This window comes from Theropithecus gelada, chromosome 12 (assembly GCF_003255815.1).
Source record: "Theropithecus gelada isolate Dixy chromosome 12, Tgel_1.0, whole genome shotgun sequence".
Classification (NCBI taxonomy): Eukaryota; Metazoa; Chordata; class Mammalia; order Primates; family Cercopithecidae; genus Theropithecus; species Theropithecus gelada.
This window is the reverse complement of record NC_037680.1, coordinates 2,289,480-2,310,466: the sequence shown is the minus strand read 5'-3', so window position 1 is coordinate 2,310,466 and position 20,987 is coordinate 2,289,480.

Genomic DNA, 20,987 nt, shown 5'->3' with positions numbered 1-20,987 from the left:
AAAAACACAACCCCAAAATACAGTGAAAAAATTATCAAACAAATTATAATACCGCATTAGAAAATAATACAATAGAAAGGGTAGAAGAGAATAGCAGAACAAAAAGAGACACATGGGACATAGAAAATAAAAAGTAAAACGGCGAATGTCAAGGCAGCTATATCAATAATACATTAAATGAATAAATTAAGCAATCTAGTCAAAAGGCAGAGATTGTCAGACTGGATAAAACATGATTCAGCCATATGCTATCTATAATACAAAATACATAGTGTAGAGTCAAAGATACAAATAAACTGAAAGCAAAATAATGGAAAAAGACACATTATGCCAACAGCAATCACAAGAAAGTTGGGTGGCCATACTAATATCAGACAAAATAGACTTTAAAACGAAAAATATTAGTACAAAGAGACATTTTATGATGATAATAAGGTCAATTCATCAGGAAGATACCACAATTATAAACATGTATGCAACTAATAACCGAGCACTCAAATACATGAAACAAAAGCTGACAGAAATGAAGAGAGAAATGTACAATTTAACAGTAATGGTTGGAGACTTAAATATAACCCACTTTTAATAATGTATTGAACTAGACATAAGATTAACAGGAAAATAGAAGATCTGAATAACACTGTAAACTAAATAGACTTAACACATATCTACAGAACATTCTATACAACTACAGAATATATATTGTTTTCGAGTACACATAGAACATTCTCCAGGATAGACCAGAAGCCATAAAACAAGCCACAACAAATTTAAAAGAGTGGAAATAATACGAAGTACAATATCTAATTATAATATGAAATTAGAAATAATATCAGAAAAAAAAACTTGTAAAACTCACAAATATGTGGAAACTAAACAACATACTCCAAAATAGCTAATGGATCAAAGAAGAAATCAAAAGTGAATCAGAAAACACTTTCAGATGAATAAAAACAAAGACACAACATGCCAAAATTCATGGGATACAGCAAAAGCAGTGCTAAGAATGCAAATTTATAGCTGTAAATGCCAATATTAAGAAAGACCAAAGATCTCAAATCAATAACCTAACCTTCCACCTTAAGACACTTGAAAAAAAAAAGAGCAATCTAAATCTAAGACAAGCAGAAAGAAAGAAATAATAAAGATTAGAGTATAAATTAATAAAATAGAGAATAGAAAAACAATCTGAAAAATTCAATAACATAAAAACCTGGTTCTTTGGAAAGATCAACAAAATTGATATTTAGCTAGACTTATCAAGGAATGAGAGAGGACAATTACCTGAATCAGAAATGAAAGAGGAGATATTACTGTCAATATTACAGAAATTAAAAGGACAATAAAGAAATACCATAAACAGGGTCAGGCATGGTGGCTCATGCCTGTAATCCCAGCACTTTGGGAGGCCAAGGTGGGTGGATCACTTGAGGTCAGGAGTTTGAGACCAGCCTGGCCAACACGGTGAAGCCCTATGTCTACCAAAAATACAAAAATTAGCAAGGTATGGTGGCACATGTCTGTAATACCAGGTACTTGAGAGGCTGAGGCAGGAGAAGGGCTTAAATCCAGGAGGCAAAGTCTGCAGTGAGCTGAGATCGCATCACCGTACTCCAGCCTAGGAAACAGAGCAGGACTCTGTCTCAATAAATAAATTAATTAATTAATACTGTAAACAATTGTATGCCTAAAACTTAGATAATGAAGATGAAATGTATGAATTTCTAGAGAGACACAAACTACTAAAACTGACTCAAGATAAAACAGACAAACTGAATAGACCTATAATAAATGAAAAGATTGAATTAGTAATCAAAAAAACTACCTACAAAGAAAAGCCAAGGTCCAGATCATGTCACAGCTAATTCTACCAAACACTGAAAGGAGAATTAATACCAATCTCTCACAAACTCATTCAAAAAATAGAGAGAAAGTAACATCTACAAATTCACTTTGAGGCCAATATTACCCTGATACCAAAAGCAGTCAAAGATATCACAAAAAAACTACAGATCAATATAATATCTTTCATAAATATGGATACAAATACTGTCAACAAAATGCTAGCAAACTGAATCCAACAACATATTTTAAAATTATGCACTGTGACCAAGTGGAATTTATCCCAGGAATGCAATGTTGGTTCAACATGTAAAAATAAATTATTGTAATGCACCATCTCAATAGAATAAAAAATAAAAACCACACAATCATCTCAATAGAAATAGAAAAAAGTATTTGACAAAATCCAATACTTTTTTTTTTTTTGAGATGGAGTTTCGCCCTTGTTGCCCAGGCTGGAGTGCAGTGGTGTGATCTTGGCTCACTGCAACCTTTGCCTCCCGGGTTCAAGTGATTCTGCTGCCTCAGCCTCCTGAGTAGCTGGGATTACAGGCATGTGCCACCATGCCCGGCTAATTTTGTATTTTTAGTAGAGATGGGGTTTCTCCATGTTGGTCAGGGTGGTTTGGAACTCCCGACATTGAGTGATCCGCCTGCCTCGGCCTCCCAAAGTGCTGGGATTACAGGCGTGAGTCACTGTGCCTGGTCCAAAATCCAACATATTTTTATGATAAAAACACTCAACAAACTAGAAGTAGAAGAGCGCTTCTTCAATTTGATAGAGAGCATCTATGAAAAACCCACAGCTAACATCATACTTAATGGTAGAAGACTAGACACTTTCTCCCTAAGATCGGGAATAAGAAAAGGATGCCAGCTCTTACCACTCCCATTTAACATTGTGTGGAGATTCCATCCCAGGCAATTAGACAAGAAGAAATTACATTATCTCAATTCACAGATGACATAATCTTATATAGAAAAACCTTTTAAAAATTAGAATATCCACTAAGAAACTATTAAAGCTAATAAATGAGTTCATTGATGTTGCAGAACACAAGACCCATATAAAAAATTAATTGTATTTTTATATGCATGCAGTAAACAATCCAAAAATGAAATTAAGAAATCAATTACATTTAAATAGCATCAAACATGAATAAGATATGTACAAATAAGTTTAACAAAAGAAGTGCAAAACTTATACTCTGAAAACTAAAAATATTGTTGAACAAAATTAAAGATTGAAATAAACAGAAAATCACACTTTGTTTATAATTCACAGATTTAATCATGTTAAGAGGGCAATACTTCCCCAACTGATCTACATATTTAATATAATCCCTACCTGAATACCAGTTATCTTCTTTGTTGAAACTGACAACTTATTTCTAAAAACCATATGGAATTACAAGGAGTTACAAATACCTAGCACAATTTTGAAAGAGAAGAACAAAATGCAAGGATTCACACTTCCCAATTTCAAAATTTACTACAATGATAATGAAGACAAAGGAGGTAGTGGCACAATAATAGACAAGTAGATCAACAAAATATAACTGAGAGGCCAGAAACAAATCCATACATCTATGCTCAACTGATCTTCAACAGGGATTTCAATACCATTCAATGGGGGAAAAATATTCTTTTCAGCAAATGGTGCTGCCACATGTAAAAAAATAATTTTGGATCCTTACCTCACACCATATACAAACATTAACGCAACATAAACTAAAGCTCTTACAACCATAAAACTATTAGGAAAAAACAAAGGTAAATCTTCATCATCTTGGACTTGGCAAAGGATTCTCAGATATGATGTTAAAAGTATAAACAATGAAAGAAAAAATAGATAAGTTGGACATTCATATATGTAGAAAGAACTCTTACAATTCAATAAGACAATAACAATCTAATTTTAAAATAGGCAAAGGGTATAAACAGACACGTCTTCAAGTAAGATGTATAAATGGCTAATAAGTACATGAAAATATACTCAATATTATCATCATCAGAAAAATTGTCATCAAAAAATGCAAATCAAAACCACAGTGACAAGCCACTTCACTCTCACTAGGAAGGTAGGATGCGATCCAGCAATTCCACTCCTAGGCATACACACAAGAGGAAGGAAAACATTTGTCCACACAAAAACTTGTTCATATTCATAGCTGTATTATTCATAAGAGATGAAGAATAGGAGCAACCCAAATGTCCATCAACTGGTGAATAGGTAAACAAAATATGGTATAGTTATACAAAGGAATATTATTTGGCCATAATAAGAAATTATATATGGATACATGGGTGAGCCTTGAAAACATTATGCTAAGAAGCCAGTGGTTCATATTAATTATGTAATATAGAAGTCCAGAATAGAGAAACCTATAGAGACAGAAAGTAGACTAGTGGTTGCTCAGGGCTGGGAGGGTAGGGTAGGGGTGTTAAGATGTAAGAACTAAAGGGTACAGCATTTCCTTATAAGGTGATGAAAATACTCTAAAGTTGATTGTGGTGATGGGTACATGTGTCTGTGGATACGTCAAAAAACACTGAACATTCAAATGAATGAATTGTAAGGTATATGGATTATCTCTTAATAATGCTGTTAAAAACAAACAAATATCAGTAAATTTTTTTTTTTTTTTTTTTTTTTTGATGGAGATTCGCTCTGTCACCCAGGCTGGAGTGCAATGGTGCAATCTGTCACCCAGGCTGGAGTGCAATGATGGGATCTCGGCTCACTGCAACCTCTGCCTCTCACTGCAACCTCTGCCTCCCGGGTTCAAGTGATTCTCCTGGCTCAGCCTCCGGAGTAGCTGGGATTACAGGAATGTGCCACCACGCCCAGCTAATTTTTTGTGTTTTTAGTAGAGACGGAGTTTCACCATGTTGGTCAGGCTGGTCTTGAACTCCTGACCTCAGATGATCTGCCTGCCTTGGCCTCCCAAAGTGCTGGGATTAGAGGCGTGAGCCACTGTACCCGGCCAGTAAAAATTTTAAAGATAGGAAAAGAGAAAATGGAGAGAGAAACAAAAAAAGAAACTGTAACAAATGTCAATGTCAGTAAATAACCTTAGTTGGGGAGACACATGAAGATATTGGCAATTGTGTGGAATAGCACATAAGCTGACATTAAATGAAATGTCACCAAATGCCAAAAAGAAAAGAGTGGCCCCCAAGGCAGCCTAGAACCACAGAAGCTGAGGCCCTAGCAAGGGCACTGCTGGATTGAGTGTGCTCTGGGGAATTTATGGACTTCCTCAAGAGGCAAAGATCCAGGCCCAGGTGGACATTAGACCTCCACTTGTTTGTCCATGACATGAGTGGCTGCTTGGCTGAATAGGATAATAATTTGTGAATACTAGAAGACTGTTTCTTTTTTTGCACTTTTCAAAGTGTAACACCTGCAGACACACATGCTTTTAATGTAATATAATCTGCATTTTTTTTTCTTTTGAGATGGAGTCTTTTAGTAGAGATGGGGTTTCACCATGTTGGCCAGGCTGGTCTCAAACTCCTGACCTCGTGATCTGCCCACTTTGGCATCCCAAAGTGCTGGGATTACAGGCGTGAGCCACCGCACCCAGCCAATGTAATCTTCATTTTTAACATTTCTTTATCACTGAAATCAGTAATGTTGTAAGCTGAATGTGTGGCATTTGCTGATTTCTGCAGTGGAAATACCCCCATCATGGTCCATTTAAGGTACCACCATGATGTCACTGATGCTTGCTGGGAAGAGATGTGCAGTGGTCACCACTGTATACCATCCCCATCACCTGGGTACACCAGGTGCCAGTAACCTCAACAGCACAGGGACAGGAGTAAAGCAATTTGGAGGTGGTGAATTCAGCGTATGTACTGCTTCTTGTTGTAATATAACGTGCTTCATTGTAGGTTTATAGAATTCAATTTTTGGCAATGGCTGTGTTGAACAACACTGACTCTCACAAGCCAGGACTGAGTGGCTCCAGTGTACTGCTGAGGCCTGAGTGACCTTGGGCAAGTTAGTTGCCCTCTCTGAGCCTTCCTCTGAGGCCAGTGAATGGATACTTATAAGAACCATCTCCTGGGAAGGTGGAGAGGGCAAGGAGGCAGCCTGTCCTGCTTGAGGCTCCGTGAATGCTGGAAACCCACCCCAAGTGGGTTGACCCTTCTGTTCCCATGGAGACATTTCAGGACTGTCTCCTGCCTTAAGTCAAGAGTCCCAGAAACAGACCGTGAGGTGGAGGAGTGGGTGTTGATGGACGTGCTTTGGGAGGTGAGAGGGAAAGAGGAGACGCTGACCGTGGAATGGTGCAGTCCTGGCCTCTGACCAGCAGCAGTGGCGACTTATATCCCATAGCACAGGCCTAGGAGCTGGCACTTGCTTTTTCCTCGGCCTGCCCGACCTCCCCCATAGCATGTGGGTCTGCTCCTCACTTGATTCAGGTTCACACGTGCCTGCCATAAAGTGGAGGATGACCCCGACTTCTACACCGGAGAGCTTTGTCCCTGTCCTGTCACTCTTCAGGACATCAGGCAATCACTGCCGGTGTGCCGGGTGCCCCGCTTAGCTCAGTGCAGCCAGGTCCTTGTTCTGGTCTGTCCAGTGCCCACCAATCACAGTCCCTCGGTCAGCGCCTGGCACATAAAGAGGCTTGGCTCACCACTGCTGCTGAATGAGGAAAGTGCTTCTCCTGTGCAGAAGGACACAGGGACACAGCTTGGACATCAGTGGAGTGGCCGGGGGCGGGGTGGGGGGGCTCATGCCAGTGACAGAGCCTTAATCTCCCCCTCTGTAAAGGGGGAGTGATTCTCACGCCTGCCACGTGGGGGTGTCGTGCCTGACTCTGGGGAGCTGGCTGCGTGGATCCACGGAGCACTGAGCACAGAGCCTGGAGCTTGGTGGGCACCATGGAGACATGGCCCTGACCCTCCCAGAGCACTGCACCAACACCATCGTGCCTACTCTGCCAAGGGGCCCACTTACGTTCCCTCCAATCGCCTTCCCAACCTGCCATGGGAGGCTGCACAGATGAGGAAGCTGGGGCTCAGACGCTGTCAAGAACTCAAGAACAGAGGCCAATGTGTGTCTGGGCTAGGGTTGGAAAGCAGGCCAGCGTGTCCCCAGACACTCTCACAGCTGCCTCCGCCTCTGCTCAGATGTCCTCTTCTGATCATTCTGTTCAGCCCATTCCTGTTTCCTGCTTTACTCTCTGCAGTACATCCCACTGTGTAACCTACTACCTATTTTACTTGCTCACTTATTGGTCTGTCAATCCCAGGAGGACGGGAACTTTGTCTATCTACCAGTGATGCAGGAAGACAGAGAGGCTTCAAAACATATTGGCTAAGAGCTCAGGGTCTGGAGTAGCCTGATTCCAGGGTTACTGGTGCACATTCCAGATTCATCTCTCACAAGCTATGTGGCTTTGGATGAGTTACTTAACCTCTCTGGGACTCAGTTTCCTCATTCTCAAAACAGAGATAATAATGGTACCCACCTCCAGGCTGCTGAGAAGATGAAATGAGATGATAGCTGGGAGGTGCTTAGCAAGGTGTCTAGTGCAGAGCAAGCCCTCCATAAATGTGCACATAAACAAAACAGCTGGTGGAGTGGCGCCTCTCAGCTTCTGTCTGTCATCAAGGACCTAGGGGCTCCAGTATGGCTCCTCACAATGTCTGCATTCAGCCAGAGAGAAGGGAGAACAGGACAAGGTAAGGCATAGCCATGCCCTTTAAAGACAACCTGGCAATGGGGCATTACTTCTGCTTAACACCCCATTGGCCACGATTAGTCACATGGCCAAATTTGCTGCAACAGAGTCTGGGAAATGTTTTCTGTAGTTTAGATGGCCGAAAATCCAGCTGACAGTGGAGAAAAAGGGAAAACAGACACTGGGAAACCACTAGAAGCTCTGCCACATGAATATATTCATCATTGAAATTTCTATTCAGTAGTACCTCCTCCAGGAAGTAATCAGGGGATTACTCTCCCCCTCCCCAGCCCCAGGGGTCACTTGTCTCCTCCTCTCCCCTTTCCCACACTGTTCTGTCCTAGCATTGGTAGCACTGGATTTAATTTAATTGAATCTAATTGTCCACGTGTCTGACTTCCCTCTTGGGAGCTGCTTGACTTTGCTTTGCTATGGTACAGAACATATGCCGTATGCTCCCCCATCCCCCCAAACTCTTAGTGAGTGAGTGAATGATAGACATAGACAAAACCCAAGCACCTTTTCCAAGGGACTCCTTACCTGCCTCCTGTCATCCAATGCAGATGACCCCAAAATCCATTTTAAAAACCTCAGAGCAGGAACAGGAGATCAAACGAATGAGTTTTAAAAGCAGATAATGTAAGATGAAGATAGGGGAGGTCAGAGTCAAAACTGCAGGGTTGGGTGCTGGAAGAAGGAAGAGAGCCAGCGCTGACCCATGTCCACGCCACGCAGGGCACGGGATAGGGGCCGACAGGAAACAGTTTCTTCACTGGCTCCCACTGCCCACCTCCTCCTTCAACTCATTCCTCTCCCATCATCCTGGGGGCTTTAAGAGTCAGTGCTTTTTCTTCTATTTAATAACAACTTCTTACTCTTCAAAATACATGAAAAGTTCAGATAACCCAATAAGACAAGAAATCTAATTGGAAAATAAGCAAAAGACACAAACCGGAAATTTACAGGAGAGTTAGCACACCTGGGTAAGAAATGTATCAAAAGTTTTCCTACCTTAAAATTAATTGAAGAAATGAAAAATGTAACACTGACAAATCTTTTTTAACAGACTTTATTTTTTGAAGCAGTTTTAAGTTCTTATAGCAAAATCAAGTGGAGGGTACTGAGAAATTCCACACATACCTTGACCCCACACACCACAGCCTCCCCCACTGCAACATTCCCCACAGGAAAGAATTTTTCATCTATTAGTTCAGTAAAGATTGAAAAAGAACCCGTATACAATGTCAGTGGTGCTGCTGTACTTCTTTTTGAGGGAAAATATGGAAATTATTATGAACATTTCAAATGTGCTTACCATTGACTCAATAATGCAGGTTCTAAGAATGTATTGTACCTGCACAGATGCATTAAATAGGTATACGAATGTTTATTTCAGCAATTCCCAGAAAAACAACAACAACAACAACAAAATAGAAGTACTCTAAATGTAGATGGCTGGGACAAGATAAGATAAATAATAGCCCATGAAAACAGTAGAATCCTTTGACCCTGTTAAAACAATGAAATTGATCAGTATGTGCTGATATGGAAAGACGTCAATGATTGTTAGATATCAAAGCAGCATGCAGAACAATGTTTATCTCTATTTTTGTTAAAAAAGTAAAGATGCAAAGAAAAATCTGTAAAGATCTAGAAGCAGTGGTTAGCCTGAGAAAAAGGGAATTGGAGAAATATATGCTCTATTTTATGCATTTTCTAAAAAAAAAAAAGCTAGCATATATTATTTTTGCAACCAGAAAAAACAATAAAAGTAATTCCACACACACACAAAACAAACTAGAAAGTCAGACCTGATTAACATTTGTGATTTGCAAATATTCTTTGATGAGAGATGGGTTATCAGGATGGACGAAGCCAACTGTGGAATGGCTGAGTATCAGTAAACCCACATTCCATCTTAGGTGGTTCCTTGTCCCAGGATAAGGACTCAGGCACACCCCTGGGAGGCAGCCTGGCTTCTTTGCAGCCTCATTTTCCATGACTTCCCCAACAGATTGCCTCTTCTGGGTATCCTTTCATTCCTCATCCCACTGGAACTGCTCCTCCTCCCATCACAGCTTATCACAGTCACCCATGACCTCTAAGTTGTAAATCCCACTTCTCTGTGCCCATTCTTCACTTCCCAGCAGTTTTGAAAGCCCTGCTCCACCCTGTTCTCAGTTTTTGGGCATGCCCTCACCCTGAGGTTCTTATCAGTCCCAGCCCCACCCAGGTCGCCCCTCTCAGTCCCCTTCTGCTCCTTTCAGCTGGATGTGGGAGCGCTGGCTCTGACCCCACCCCTTCCTTTCCTTTTCACTACTCCTCCCCATGGGACCTCACCTGGCCCTTCCTCCCTCTCTCCTGGCAGGACCCCACAGGTCGTTTCCCTCCACTGCTTCATACTGACGAGGAAAGAGACAGAAATGGAGACAGAAAGGAGGGCCTCCAAAGATGCACAAGCTTGTAGGACCTGATTTTCCTCTCCTCAGACTAAAGGAGACCAGGCTGTCAGTCCTCTGAGCTGAAGTTCAGACGTTGTAACCTCTGTAACCTGCACATACACATCCGGGTGGCCTGCAGGAGCCAAGAAGTCGGGAGCAGCCAAAAAACCACAAAGAAGTAAAACAGCCAGTTCCTGGCTTAACTGTTTAACCAATATTACAACATTTTACTATTGTGACTTGTCCCTGCCTTACCTTAGCTGATCAGTCGACTTTGTGACATTCTTCTTCTGGACAATGAGTTTTATGATCTCGCCACCATGTACCTTGTAACCCCCTCCTCTGCTAACAATAGATCATCACCTTTTACTGTAATTTTCCATTACCTCCCCAACTCCTATAAAGCAACCCCTTCCCCATCTCCCTTCGCTGACTCTCTTTTCGGACTCAGCCCACTTGCACCCAAGTGAATAAAGAGGTTTATTGTTCATACAAAGCCTGTTTGGTGGTCTCTTCACACGGACGTGCTTGACACAGGCAAAGGAGAAGGAGGAAGGGAAGGGGGAGCAAGAGAGGAGGAGTCTGCAGAGTCAGACGGGAGTTCTTAGGGTGAAGCCTTTATTCATGGGAGGAGAGGCTCACAGGATGTGACCAGTCCTTGTCACACAGTCTTAGGCACGGCCTGCTGCCTGACAATCCCAGACACATGGGAACAGAGGGGCAGAGCCCTGGGAAGGGGCTTAAAGGGAAACTTCCCTACCTCTGTTTCCTGCACACCTGGCCCTGGCTGGAATAGAAAAGCATCATTTGGGAATGGAGGGCAGCTGTGAATCATCACGGATATCCCACACACCATCACCACCACCGACACCTTCACCAACATTTCTTTTTTTTTTTTTGAGACGGAGTCTCACTCTGTCTCCCAGGCTGGAGTGCAGTGGCGCGATCTCGGCTCACTGCAAGTTCTGCCTCCCGTGTTCACACCACTCTCCTGCCTCAGCCTCCCGAGTAGCTGGGACTACAGGCGCCCGCCACCACGCCCTACTAATTTTTTAAAAATATTTTTAGTAGAGACGGGGTTTCACCGTGTCAGCCAGGATGGTCTCGATCTGCTGACCTCGTGATCCGCCCACCTCGGCCTCCCAAAGTGCTAATTCTGCCTTACCCTCTCTGCATGTTTACTGACTTGTCCAACAGGCACTGGCACTCATCAGCCTCAGGGGAAAGGCACTTCCTTCCACCCACAGTCCAGTCCCCAGATCAGGGCATCCCAATTCCTCCTTTCTCTACATCCTCCACCTGCTGGTCTTCAGGGTGCAACCCTGGGCCAGTCGTACTCTCCCCACTTAGGATTTCTCATCTGGAGAATGGGGTAATGCCAGTCCCAGCTTCCAGGCTGCTGTAAGGATTCAGTAGGACGGATCATGTACTGCCCTTAGCCCAGGGGTGGGTGCAGGCAGCAGCCTTCACCATTGTTCTTGTTGGCTGGGCCAGGAGACCCTGCTTGATAGGAAAATCAAGTTCTGCAGTGGGGTTGGTGGTCCTGAAACTGGGACATGGCTTTATTCTCCTGCCTGAGGGCAGTGACTCTAGCAAGGGGTATTTTGGTCTGGGCGTGGGCAGTCCCCACTCTCCACTTATTAGTCGCCCTCTGGCCTGTGGTCAGAAGCCTCCAAGGGGCTGTCCCATGTGCAGTGTTGTCAGCAGTGGCCATGCAAATGGTGCCCATGGAGCTGGTAGCACTGCCTTGGCCCCGGCTGCTCGGAGTTGGTGGCCTCTTCATCCTAACACTTTGCTTTTGGTTTATCTCCTCAGTATGGACCTGCATTTCCACTGCATAACAGAACTAAGCTGTGGGAGCCAGTGTGGGAGGCAAGGGGACTTGGTGGCATTTGAGAAGCATTGGGATGGCAGGTGCTCCTCGGTCAGCCCTCGCCTCTGAAAAGCAGAACTCTGTGCTGCAGCCCAGACAGTGAAGAGCGCCAGCCTGTCTCCTCCACCCTCCAGCGAGATGTGGGAGAAATATTCTCTCTGATTCTTTCTCCTGAGTTGTGCCTACTTCCATTTTAAATTCCACCGAATGATCCCTTAGGCTAATAGCAATTGCTCACAGCCTGGCCCTGAGAAGCTCTCTTTGTGTTTCAATTCCTGCATTACCCCTTTCTTGCTGGCCGAGTAGAGCCTCCACTCCTTGATGCTATGGCTTTCTAAGGCAACTGATCACTCAAACGAGGCAGAATAAACCCATTTAGACCAAACATGAATTATTTGCAAGCCAAACCCAGCACTGATGTTGGTCTAAGGTATTTGGAGCGTTATTTACATTTGTAAGTGCAGGCATTTTGATGCTAAATCTCAGGTCAAGCTCTGGGAGCCTGACTGGCCCTGCTAGCAGCATTCTACTGCGAGGAGTCCTGCGGCTAGGGCAGTCTAGCTGGGACCCTCTGCCTGTCTGTGGACAGTGGGCGCTCTGGGTCTGCATGTTCTCTAAGGCCAGCCTGGCTCTCTTTGTTCTCGGTAATCCCACTGTCCTGCAGACACCCAAAGCACTCGGCCCTCAGAAAACGGGGCCGTGGGTGGGAGGGCAAATTTACCTTCTAGCTAGGGAAGCAAAAAGGATGCTGCTTTTCCCAAGGCTGTTTCAGGTGCCAGAAGAGGCCCACTCAGGATGCTTCAGGAGGGCTTACAGCCTGCGGAATCTGCGGTTTTGAGAACCTGGGGCCTGGAGCGAAAGAACATCAGGGCCCCTAGGCTAGGCCTGGGTGAGGAACAGTGCAGTACTGAGCCCACCTGTTTGGACCAAAGGCCTGTCCCCCACAGATGCTTACGGTGAAGCCCCAGCCCCCAGTATAGCTGCACTAGGAGGTGTGGCTTTGGGAGGTGATGGGGTTCAGATGAGGTCATGAGGGTGGGGCCCTCAGAATAGAATTAGTGCCCTTATAAGAAGAGACCAGGGAGCTTGCTCTCATTCTCTACCATGTAAGAAGGTGGCTACCTGCAGGCCAGGGATAGGGCCTCCCAGAACTGGACCCTGCTGGCACCTGAGATCGGGCCTCCAGCCCCAGGAGTGGGAGAAATAAATATCTGTTGTTGAAGCCACCCAGCCTGTGGCGTTTTGTTCTGTCAGCCCTTGACTAATCCATATTCATTCTCATTCTCTCTCCCCTCTCTGTGTGGGGTTTCTGCTCCTCTCCGCTGCTTGGCCTGCTCCCTTCTCCTCCTCTCTCTCCTCCTCCTCACTCACCTCTGCCTCCACACTCTGTCAAGAGAATGGCTCAAGATAGCCGGCTTCAGTACTCCCTGGGGAAAACCCAGCCTCGCCCCCAGCTAGCAGGGGACTTTCTTCTGGGTCTCTCGGATTAAATCCTGAGAGGTGAGTCTGCTCATCTAGGCCGTCTCCTCCGCGGGCGCACCGATGCCTGACACTGCCCGCCCTGCTCGCGGGCGCGCCCACACTGCCCACCCTGCTCGCGCCCAGAGCGGGTCCTCTGCCGAAGGGATGCGCGCTGGCAGCTCCGGGAGGGTCTGGCCCGCACGCGGCAGGGCAGTGAAGCCTGCAAACGCGTGGGAGCGCGGGTGATGGGGGTCCAGAGGAGGGGGCTTTGCAGGGGCGTGGAGGGACGACAGGCAGCTGCGACCGTCTGCCCTGCCATCGCTACCTGTGTATACGCACTCCATGCAACCTTCAGAGCCACCAGCAGGCCGCGGCGGGGCCGCGCTGCAGACAAAGGAGCCCGTCCCAAGGCCCCGGGGCCTTCCGGCTGTGCGGGCTTGGGGGGGTGGGGCTCCGCTCTGGGGGGGCGTGGCTGACAGGAGGCTCCGCCCCCTCCCCGCCCGCAGGTGAAACCACGCCCGAGGCCCGGGCGCACGCGGACCTGCACTCAGGTTTTCCTGGGCTCCGTTGCCGTTCACGGTCCCGGGGAGCGCCCGGGTGATCGATCCTCGCCTCGGAGCTCCCGGACCCAGCAGCCTGGAATCCCAGGCCCACTCGCCTAGGGTGCTGGCCGGAGGGCTGTGGAGCAGGATGGCAGGACTAGCGCTGAGCAGGTGGCTTTAAGCTCTCCAGTGAAACAGGGCCCCACCAGGCTTTGGTTTGGAGGCAAACACCCTGCAGAGCTGCAGACGGAACCACCATTAGGAGCAACACCTTGGCGTGACGTTATCAGATCTTGTCCCCCTAGACTGAGAATTGCACTAGAGAACAGACTTTTGGCTGGGTCTGAAGATTCTCTTGCAATGCGCCATCGCCCCTGACAGTCTTCAGCATAGAAAAATACATGACAACCGTGGCCGTGGGTATAGGCTTCGCTGCGCCCACCCTGGAGTAGGCCGCCAGGGTTCCCACGATGGCTTCACCTCGTCCTGGCTGTGTGAGCAAGGCCCTTAGTCTTCTGATGCCGCAGTTCCTCGGCTGTGAAGTGGGTGATATCACCTGCCTCTAGAGGCATGCGAGCGAGCAGCCGTGCCTGGAAAGCATCAGCGGCTCAGTTACGAAAGCACCATCATAGTAACTAGTGTCCACAAACCAGTCTGCACACGAGGTAGCTCTGTTACACGATCTCCTTTGAGTCACAAATAGCTTGCAGGTTGTTTGGACTCCCATTTTACAGATGGAGAAAGAGGCTCAGAGAGATTAAGAGCCTGGGCTTTTAAGCGGTGAGGTAGGAGTCAAGCCCAGGCTGTTCCATTCCACATCTGCGGAGCCCTGAAAGACCTCAGGCTTCTGGGGTAGCTGGATTTAGGGTTGAGGACTGGTGACCTCCTCGAGCTGCGGTTTCCTCACCTGTAAAATGGGGATGATGCTATGGGTCTGCAGAGGTGCAGACAGCAGATGTCTGTAAAGGAGGTCATTACCATCATTCCACACCCGCATCCGTTCAGCAGGCACCAGTGGACTCCTCTGCTTTTGCTTGTTGATGTCTGGGCTTAGCCTGTCTGTCTCCAAAACGATAGCAGAGACCTTGAAGGCTGGGAGTGCGTCAACAAAAGACAAAGCACAGCCCACAGCCTATTATCTCAGCTTCAGATATCGACATTGGCAGACTTTTCTGCGCGTGTGGAGGGAAAGCAATGAAACTCCTGCCAAGAGCCAAAACTGATTTGCCCACATGCAGTCCAGCTCTCTGATCCGTCCTTGGAGACAAAATAAGGAAACTATCTCTTTGATCCAAAGCTATTTTTATCGGCCTCTGAGCAGTGCTTATGGTGCATTATGTGTTTCATGGGGAAAGGGACTATCAGCAGGCCAAGATAACCATTACCCCGGCCCAGCTCCATAAACGGGCACTGTTTGTCTTCTCTGACAGCACCGGAGGGGCCAGGTTTGGGTCACCTGCCGATGGCAGCTGAGCAATGGTGTCTCCATCCCTGGTCCCATTGGTGCTGACCAGATGGTGAAGGAGGCAAAGGTTGCTTTGAATGACTGTGCTGTGGGGTGAGCCAGGCCTGGTGGGTTGCCCACTCTGCTCCCTGGGCTCTGCTCCCTGGCCTCCCATTCCTGCTCACCCTCCAACTTTTTGCGTCTGTGTCACCCACTCCTCCCACCATCAGGCTCCATCTGGATGCAGGCTTCTGGGCTTCCTTTCACCCAGAGTTTTGGGCAGAGGCTCCCACAGCAGCCCTGCCTGCTACCTCTTCTGAGGAACGGGGTTCAGATGGAGAGGGCCTGGAGGAGGAGGATAAGCCACAAGGGGGAGGGAGGGGCTGATGGCTGAGGGAGGTCTTCTACAGGGTGAGTACCCATTGTTCAAAATGCTTGGGACCCGAAGTGTGTCAGATTTCAGATTGTTTTCAGATTTTGGAATATTTGCATGTGCATAATGAGATATCTTGAGGATGGGACCCAGTCCAAACACAAAATTTATTTTTTTATTTTCTGAGACAGAGGTTCGCTCTTGTTGCCCAGGCTGGAGTGTAATGGCACAGTCTCGGCTCACTGCAACCTCCACCTCCTGGGTTCAAGCAATTCTCTTGCCTCAGCCTCCTGAGTAGCTGGGATTACAAGCATGCACCACCATGCCCAGCTAATTTTGTATTTTTAGTAGAGATGGGGTTTCTCCATGTTGGTCAGGTTGGTCTCGAACTCCCAACCTCAGGTAATCTGCCCGCCTTGGCCTCCCAAAGTGCTAGGATTACAGGCATGAGCCACCACACCCGGCCTATTTATGTTTTATGTACACTTTATACACATAGACAGAAGGTAATTTTGTATGATATTTTAAATAATTTTGTGCATAAAACAAAGTTTGCGTTAAATACTTATATGTAGAATTTACCAGTTGTGGCATCATGTTGCTGCTTAAAAAGTTTCAGATTTTGGATTTTGCATTTTTGTATTAGGAATGTTCACTCTGTAGTAAGAATCTGAAGGTGAAAATCAGTGTCGCAGGATAATGTTTAGGATATTATGCAAGCTTTTGCACCATTCCCCCAGAAGTGGCTGCTTTCCAGGTGCCCTGCCTCCAGTGCATAGAGGTGGAGGTGGACTGGGACCAAGTGTGATGGTTAACGTTATGTGTCAGCTTGACAGGGCCACAGGATGCCTGGACATCTGATCAAACATCATCCTGGGTGGGCTTGCCAGGGAGATTCCTGATGAGATTAGTGTTGGCATCAGGGGACTGAGTAAAGCAGATTTCCCTTCTGAACGGGGGTGGGTCTCACCCGATCAGTAGAACACCTGAATGGAAGAGAGAGGCTGAGTAAAGGGGAGCTCCTCCTCCCTGACTGCCTTGAGCTGGGACATGGCTGCTTTCCTGGCTTTGGACTCAGACTGAAGCATCAGCTCTTTCTTGGTCTTGAGCCTGACGGCATTTGAACTGGAACTGCATGACTGGCTCTCCTGCATCTGCAGCTTGCCACCGGCAGAGCTTCATAATCACATTCCTTATAATCTCTCTCTCTTATACGTATGTGTCCTCATACATATCCTATTGGTTCTTTTTCTCTGGTGAACCCTCGCTAATATATCAAGTATTACGGTTTGACTTTGATTCCAAAATATGCTCCTAAAACAGCTAGCGGAGATGTAGTCTTGAAAGCCTAGGTTTTTAATGGAGAGATCCAGCCTTCTTGAAAGAGGACGCAGCAGACAAGGTCTGTAACATAGAGACAAACTTGAGAAGCTTACATGGTGCTGTTAACAGCCGCTTCCCCGTCCCGAGGGGTCATGTTTTGGTGGGGGAAAATGACCAGATGGATGTGGATGGAGCCTGGATAGTGGGGGTCCCTGAGAAGAGCTGATGCCCTGCTCCCTCCACTGGCTGGGCTTGGAGGGGTGTTGACAAGATGCAGTGGAGTGGGGTGGGGGGATCAGTAGCTGAGCAAACAAGTGCTTGATCCTTGTTGAGGAGAAGGGGGCAGAATCCTGAATTGAATGAATATTTACCCAGTTGTTCAAATCAAATTTGCATAGGCCACAACGCTTTTCTAGGGTCAAGAGAGTTGCCCCTGCAAATGTTGACTTTCGCAGTTCTTAAATAAAAATCAATTAGCTTATAAGAGTTTGCTCCATTCCTTCCCACCTCCCCATCTTCCACCCCACCTTATGCCAGTGGGTCTATACCACACCATGGCCTGCAATCCCCCCTGCTTTTTTTTTTAGTTTTGAAGCAAATTCTTCGAGATCCTGACTGCCACCCTTTTCAAATGCATAATAGTGTATCTGTTCGGCTGCTTTGGATCACAAGCGACAGCAAAAGCCATTGCACAGGTTGAATCAGCAGGGAGACTTCTGTGACTGACTGGAGTGAAAAGTCCAGACTGGGGTGGGCTTCTGGTGAGGTTTGCTCCCAAGGCCTGGTGCTATCACAAGGCCCATGCTCCATGCTGCCTTCCACAACTTCAGATTCATCCTAGGCCTGCTTCTTATCAGTTCCCAAGATGGCAGACTGCAGCTTCGTGGGTACACGTCTTCTCTCATGCCCAGCCAGAAGGAGCCTTGGTTTCAGTGCTCACGGCCAGTAGTCACTGTCGTGAGAAGCAGAGGCCACAGCCACCTCCATCCCAGTTACTGGGTCTATCATAGGGTGCGAGGGTGTGGACTGGCTCAGGTTGGGACATGGGCTCCATGCCTGGGGCCTGAAGAGGAGCCCCTTCTCTGAGACTCCATGGATGGCCAGGTGGGAAGCAGAGCTGTCCCAGAAGGGAAGGGGGTATCTAGATGCTGGGGAGGCACCAACAAGCATCCTCCACACATGGGATCTGGCATGTTCACATTTTATTAAAATTCATTTTTGCCACCTCCTCCCACATTTTTTTCTGCTAATTGGTGAGGAATCCTTCATCTGAGCAGAAATTGCTAAATTCTCATAGCCAAGTGGAGGTTGAGTAAAGCTCATTGTTTGCCTGCGGTCAGGGGCCGGCGCCCACATCGGTTCAGCCTTGCCTTGCTATGCTGGGAGGCTGCAGGCCTGTCCAGTGTATCTGATGACTCCTGCTTGGTGAGGTCCCGTGTGCCCTACTGTGAGGGAAGCAAGCGGAAGCAGGTCTCAGGGTGTGCTGCCAATTCACGTCAACGCTATAGAGACTGCTCCCCGTAAGGTGCTGTGGCGGTTTTGGTGACAGATGCAGGTTCAAAGGGGAAAGGAGAAGAGGGGGGCAAAGTGACAACAAAGAGGCTATCAGCCAGGGTCCCAAGCACGGGGTGCAGGGGGAAGGAGTGAGGGCGTGCAGGCTGTGGAGGCACCCCCAGTCACCCTCCACAGCCCCAATGAGAACTTGATCAGCTGCCCTCAATTCCCCATCCAACTGAGCATCACTGGAGGCGGCCACCCTCCTGAGGGCTGACTCCTGGCCTGGCCTGCTGGAGAAACAAGAGGCTCCACTCAATCCAGTGTAGGGCTCTGACGTTGACAAAAGATTATGGTAGTAATGCCGCTTTGGACTAAAAGTGACAGGAAAATGTTTTATTTTATGAAGAAGACCAGGGGACCTGTAGGACCCGCTTGAGATTTCATCCAGGGAACAGGGCCTGGGGAGGAGCAGCCTGAGGCTCGGTTCATGGGGGCAGTGGGAAAAAAGAGTGAAGATGCAGCTGCTGTCCCTGTGGAGTCCTGGAGTTCTTTCCCAGCTCTGCAAGTGCCCTAAAGCAAGACGCTAGGCCACACACGAGGACGCCCTGAGGAATGCATTAGTCCGCATCCTGCTTCTGGGCTGTGTGGGAGGTGGAGGCCCTCAGTGTGGAAGGCTCTTCTGTGGGGGTCGGTCGCTGTGTGCTGTGCCCACCCCACTCCCAGAAAGGGGAGGGGAGGATGTCTTGCCCTCCCCTGAGCAAGTGAGAGCAGGCTTCAAGAGAGGCTTTTGGGTGGAGGCACTGGGTTTTGGAGGACACAGAGATGAGGTGTGATTGTGCTTGGTGTAGGATAGTTATCAGCCAGGATGACTGGGTTATGCCGCAGTAACGAGCACCCCCAACACTCAGTGTCTTGATGCCACAGCATGTCTTTTCCATTCACGCTCCTTGTCCCGCATGGGCAGATGGAGCTTCTGCTCACATAGTCACTTGGGGACCCGCCATAGGTTTCTCCATGCTCCCACGACACAGGAGATTGTGCATCGACCCTTAAAGCTTTCTCTAAAAGCAACGTGGCCCATGGCTCCGATGTCCCCATGTCACCTTCCAATGCAAATCACTTGGCCATGCCCTTGAAGAGGGGCAGGGGGTAGGCACGGAAGTGGAATGTTACCATGTGTCTGGAAGGCAGAGATTCAGAAATATCCAGGGACCAGCACCAGTGACTGCTGAGGCACCCAACGGAGGGGGCTGTTATGAAGGAGGTGGGGCCTGCTAGGAACGAGCTTCCCTGCCACCCACAGTGTGTGTGGGTGAAGGAGGTGTGTCAAGACCAGGCAGGAGTGTCCTGCAAAGACCCTAGGACTTCAGGAGACAGGTGGGCTCCCGAGCCCAGGTGAGATTAGGAGTTGGAAGTGGCCATCCCAGGAGGACATGGCCTGTGCCACGGGCAGGGACATCCCAGCAAGGGCCACTGAGGAGCCTGCCGGGTCCTCACGGGAGTCAGTCAGCTTGCCCAGCTGAGCTCATCCACTGACCCTTCTTGTCACCTGATTCCTTAGTTTTGCTCCCCAAGTCCTCTCTCGGGAACCCTGGGCGAGGGAAGCAGACAGTAAAGAGCGGAAGAGGAGAGCAGGAACATCTGGGAGGCCAGAGGAGGCCTCATAAGACGGACCCTGCACCAAGGTTGGGAGGTGTGTGTGGCTGTGGGGAAGGGTCGGACACGCACCCCTCAGGCAGGGATCTGTGGTGTGGCTGGGGTGGGGGGCACTGTGGGCGGGTCCCAGAGACTGCGGTTCGGCCGTGCAATCCCTCAAAGGTTTGAGTTAGCGCTGGTGTTGGGCAGCTGGGATCCCTCAAAGGTTTGAGTTAGCGCTGGTGTTGGGCAGCTGGGATCCCTCAAAGGTTTGAGTTAGTGCTGGTGTTGGGCAGCTGGGAGACCGTGAGGGGGTCGTGCCAGTGGAGCCGCCCTGGGTGCTAAGGCAGCGGCCCTCTGTGCTGGGAAGACCTCTGTTCGTCTAAGACCGAAACTGTGGTGAGAGTAGGGTCCCCGGCTTCTTTCTCCACGGAAGAAGGGCCGGGAGGCCTTGCAGCTGTGCTCTGTCTGTGGGTGGGCGGGGAGCGGAGATCGGGGCAGTTCTTCTGAGCCAGCTCTGCCTCCAGCCTGGAGGAGGAGCCCAGAAGGCCGGGGTGGAGTGAGACCTCAGTCCACACAGGGAAGAAGGTGGGAAGGAAGGCCAGCGTCTGGGCTAGGCCTCTCCCCACCGCCTCTCCGGGGAGGGCTGCTATCTGCATTCTGTAGATGAGGAAACTGAGGCCATGGGGATCGTGTGATTTGATGCAGGGTTCACTCCAAGCCCAGGAGTCGTTCCACAGCTGGCCGTCTTCTTACAAAAGCCTGATGAAAAAAAGCTGTAGTTGCAGAATGTTGCAGAGGGTCCCTGGCAATTCAGAAAAAATTTAAAATATGCAAAGCAGTGCTGAGCATTG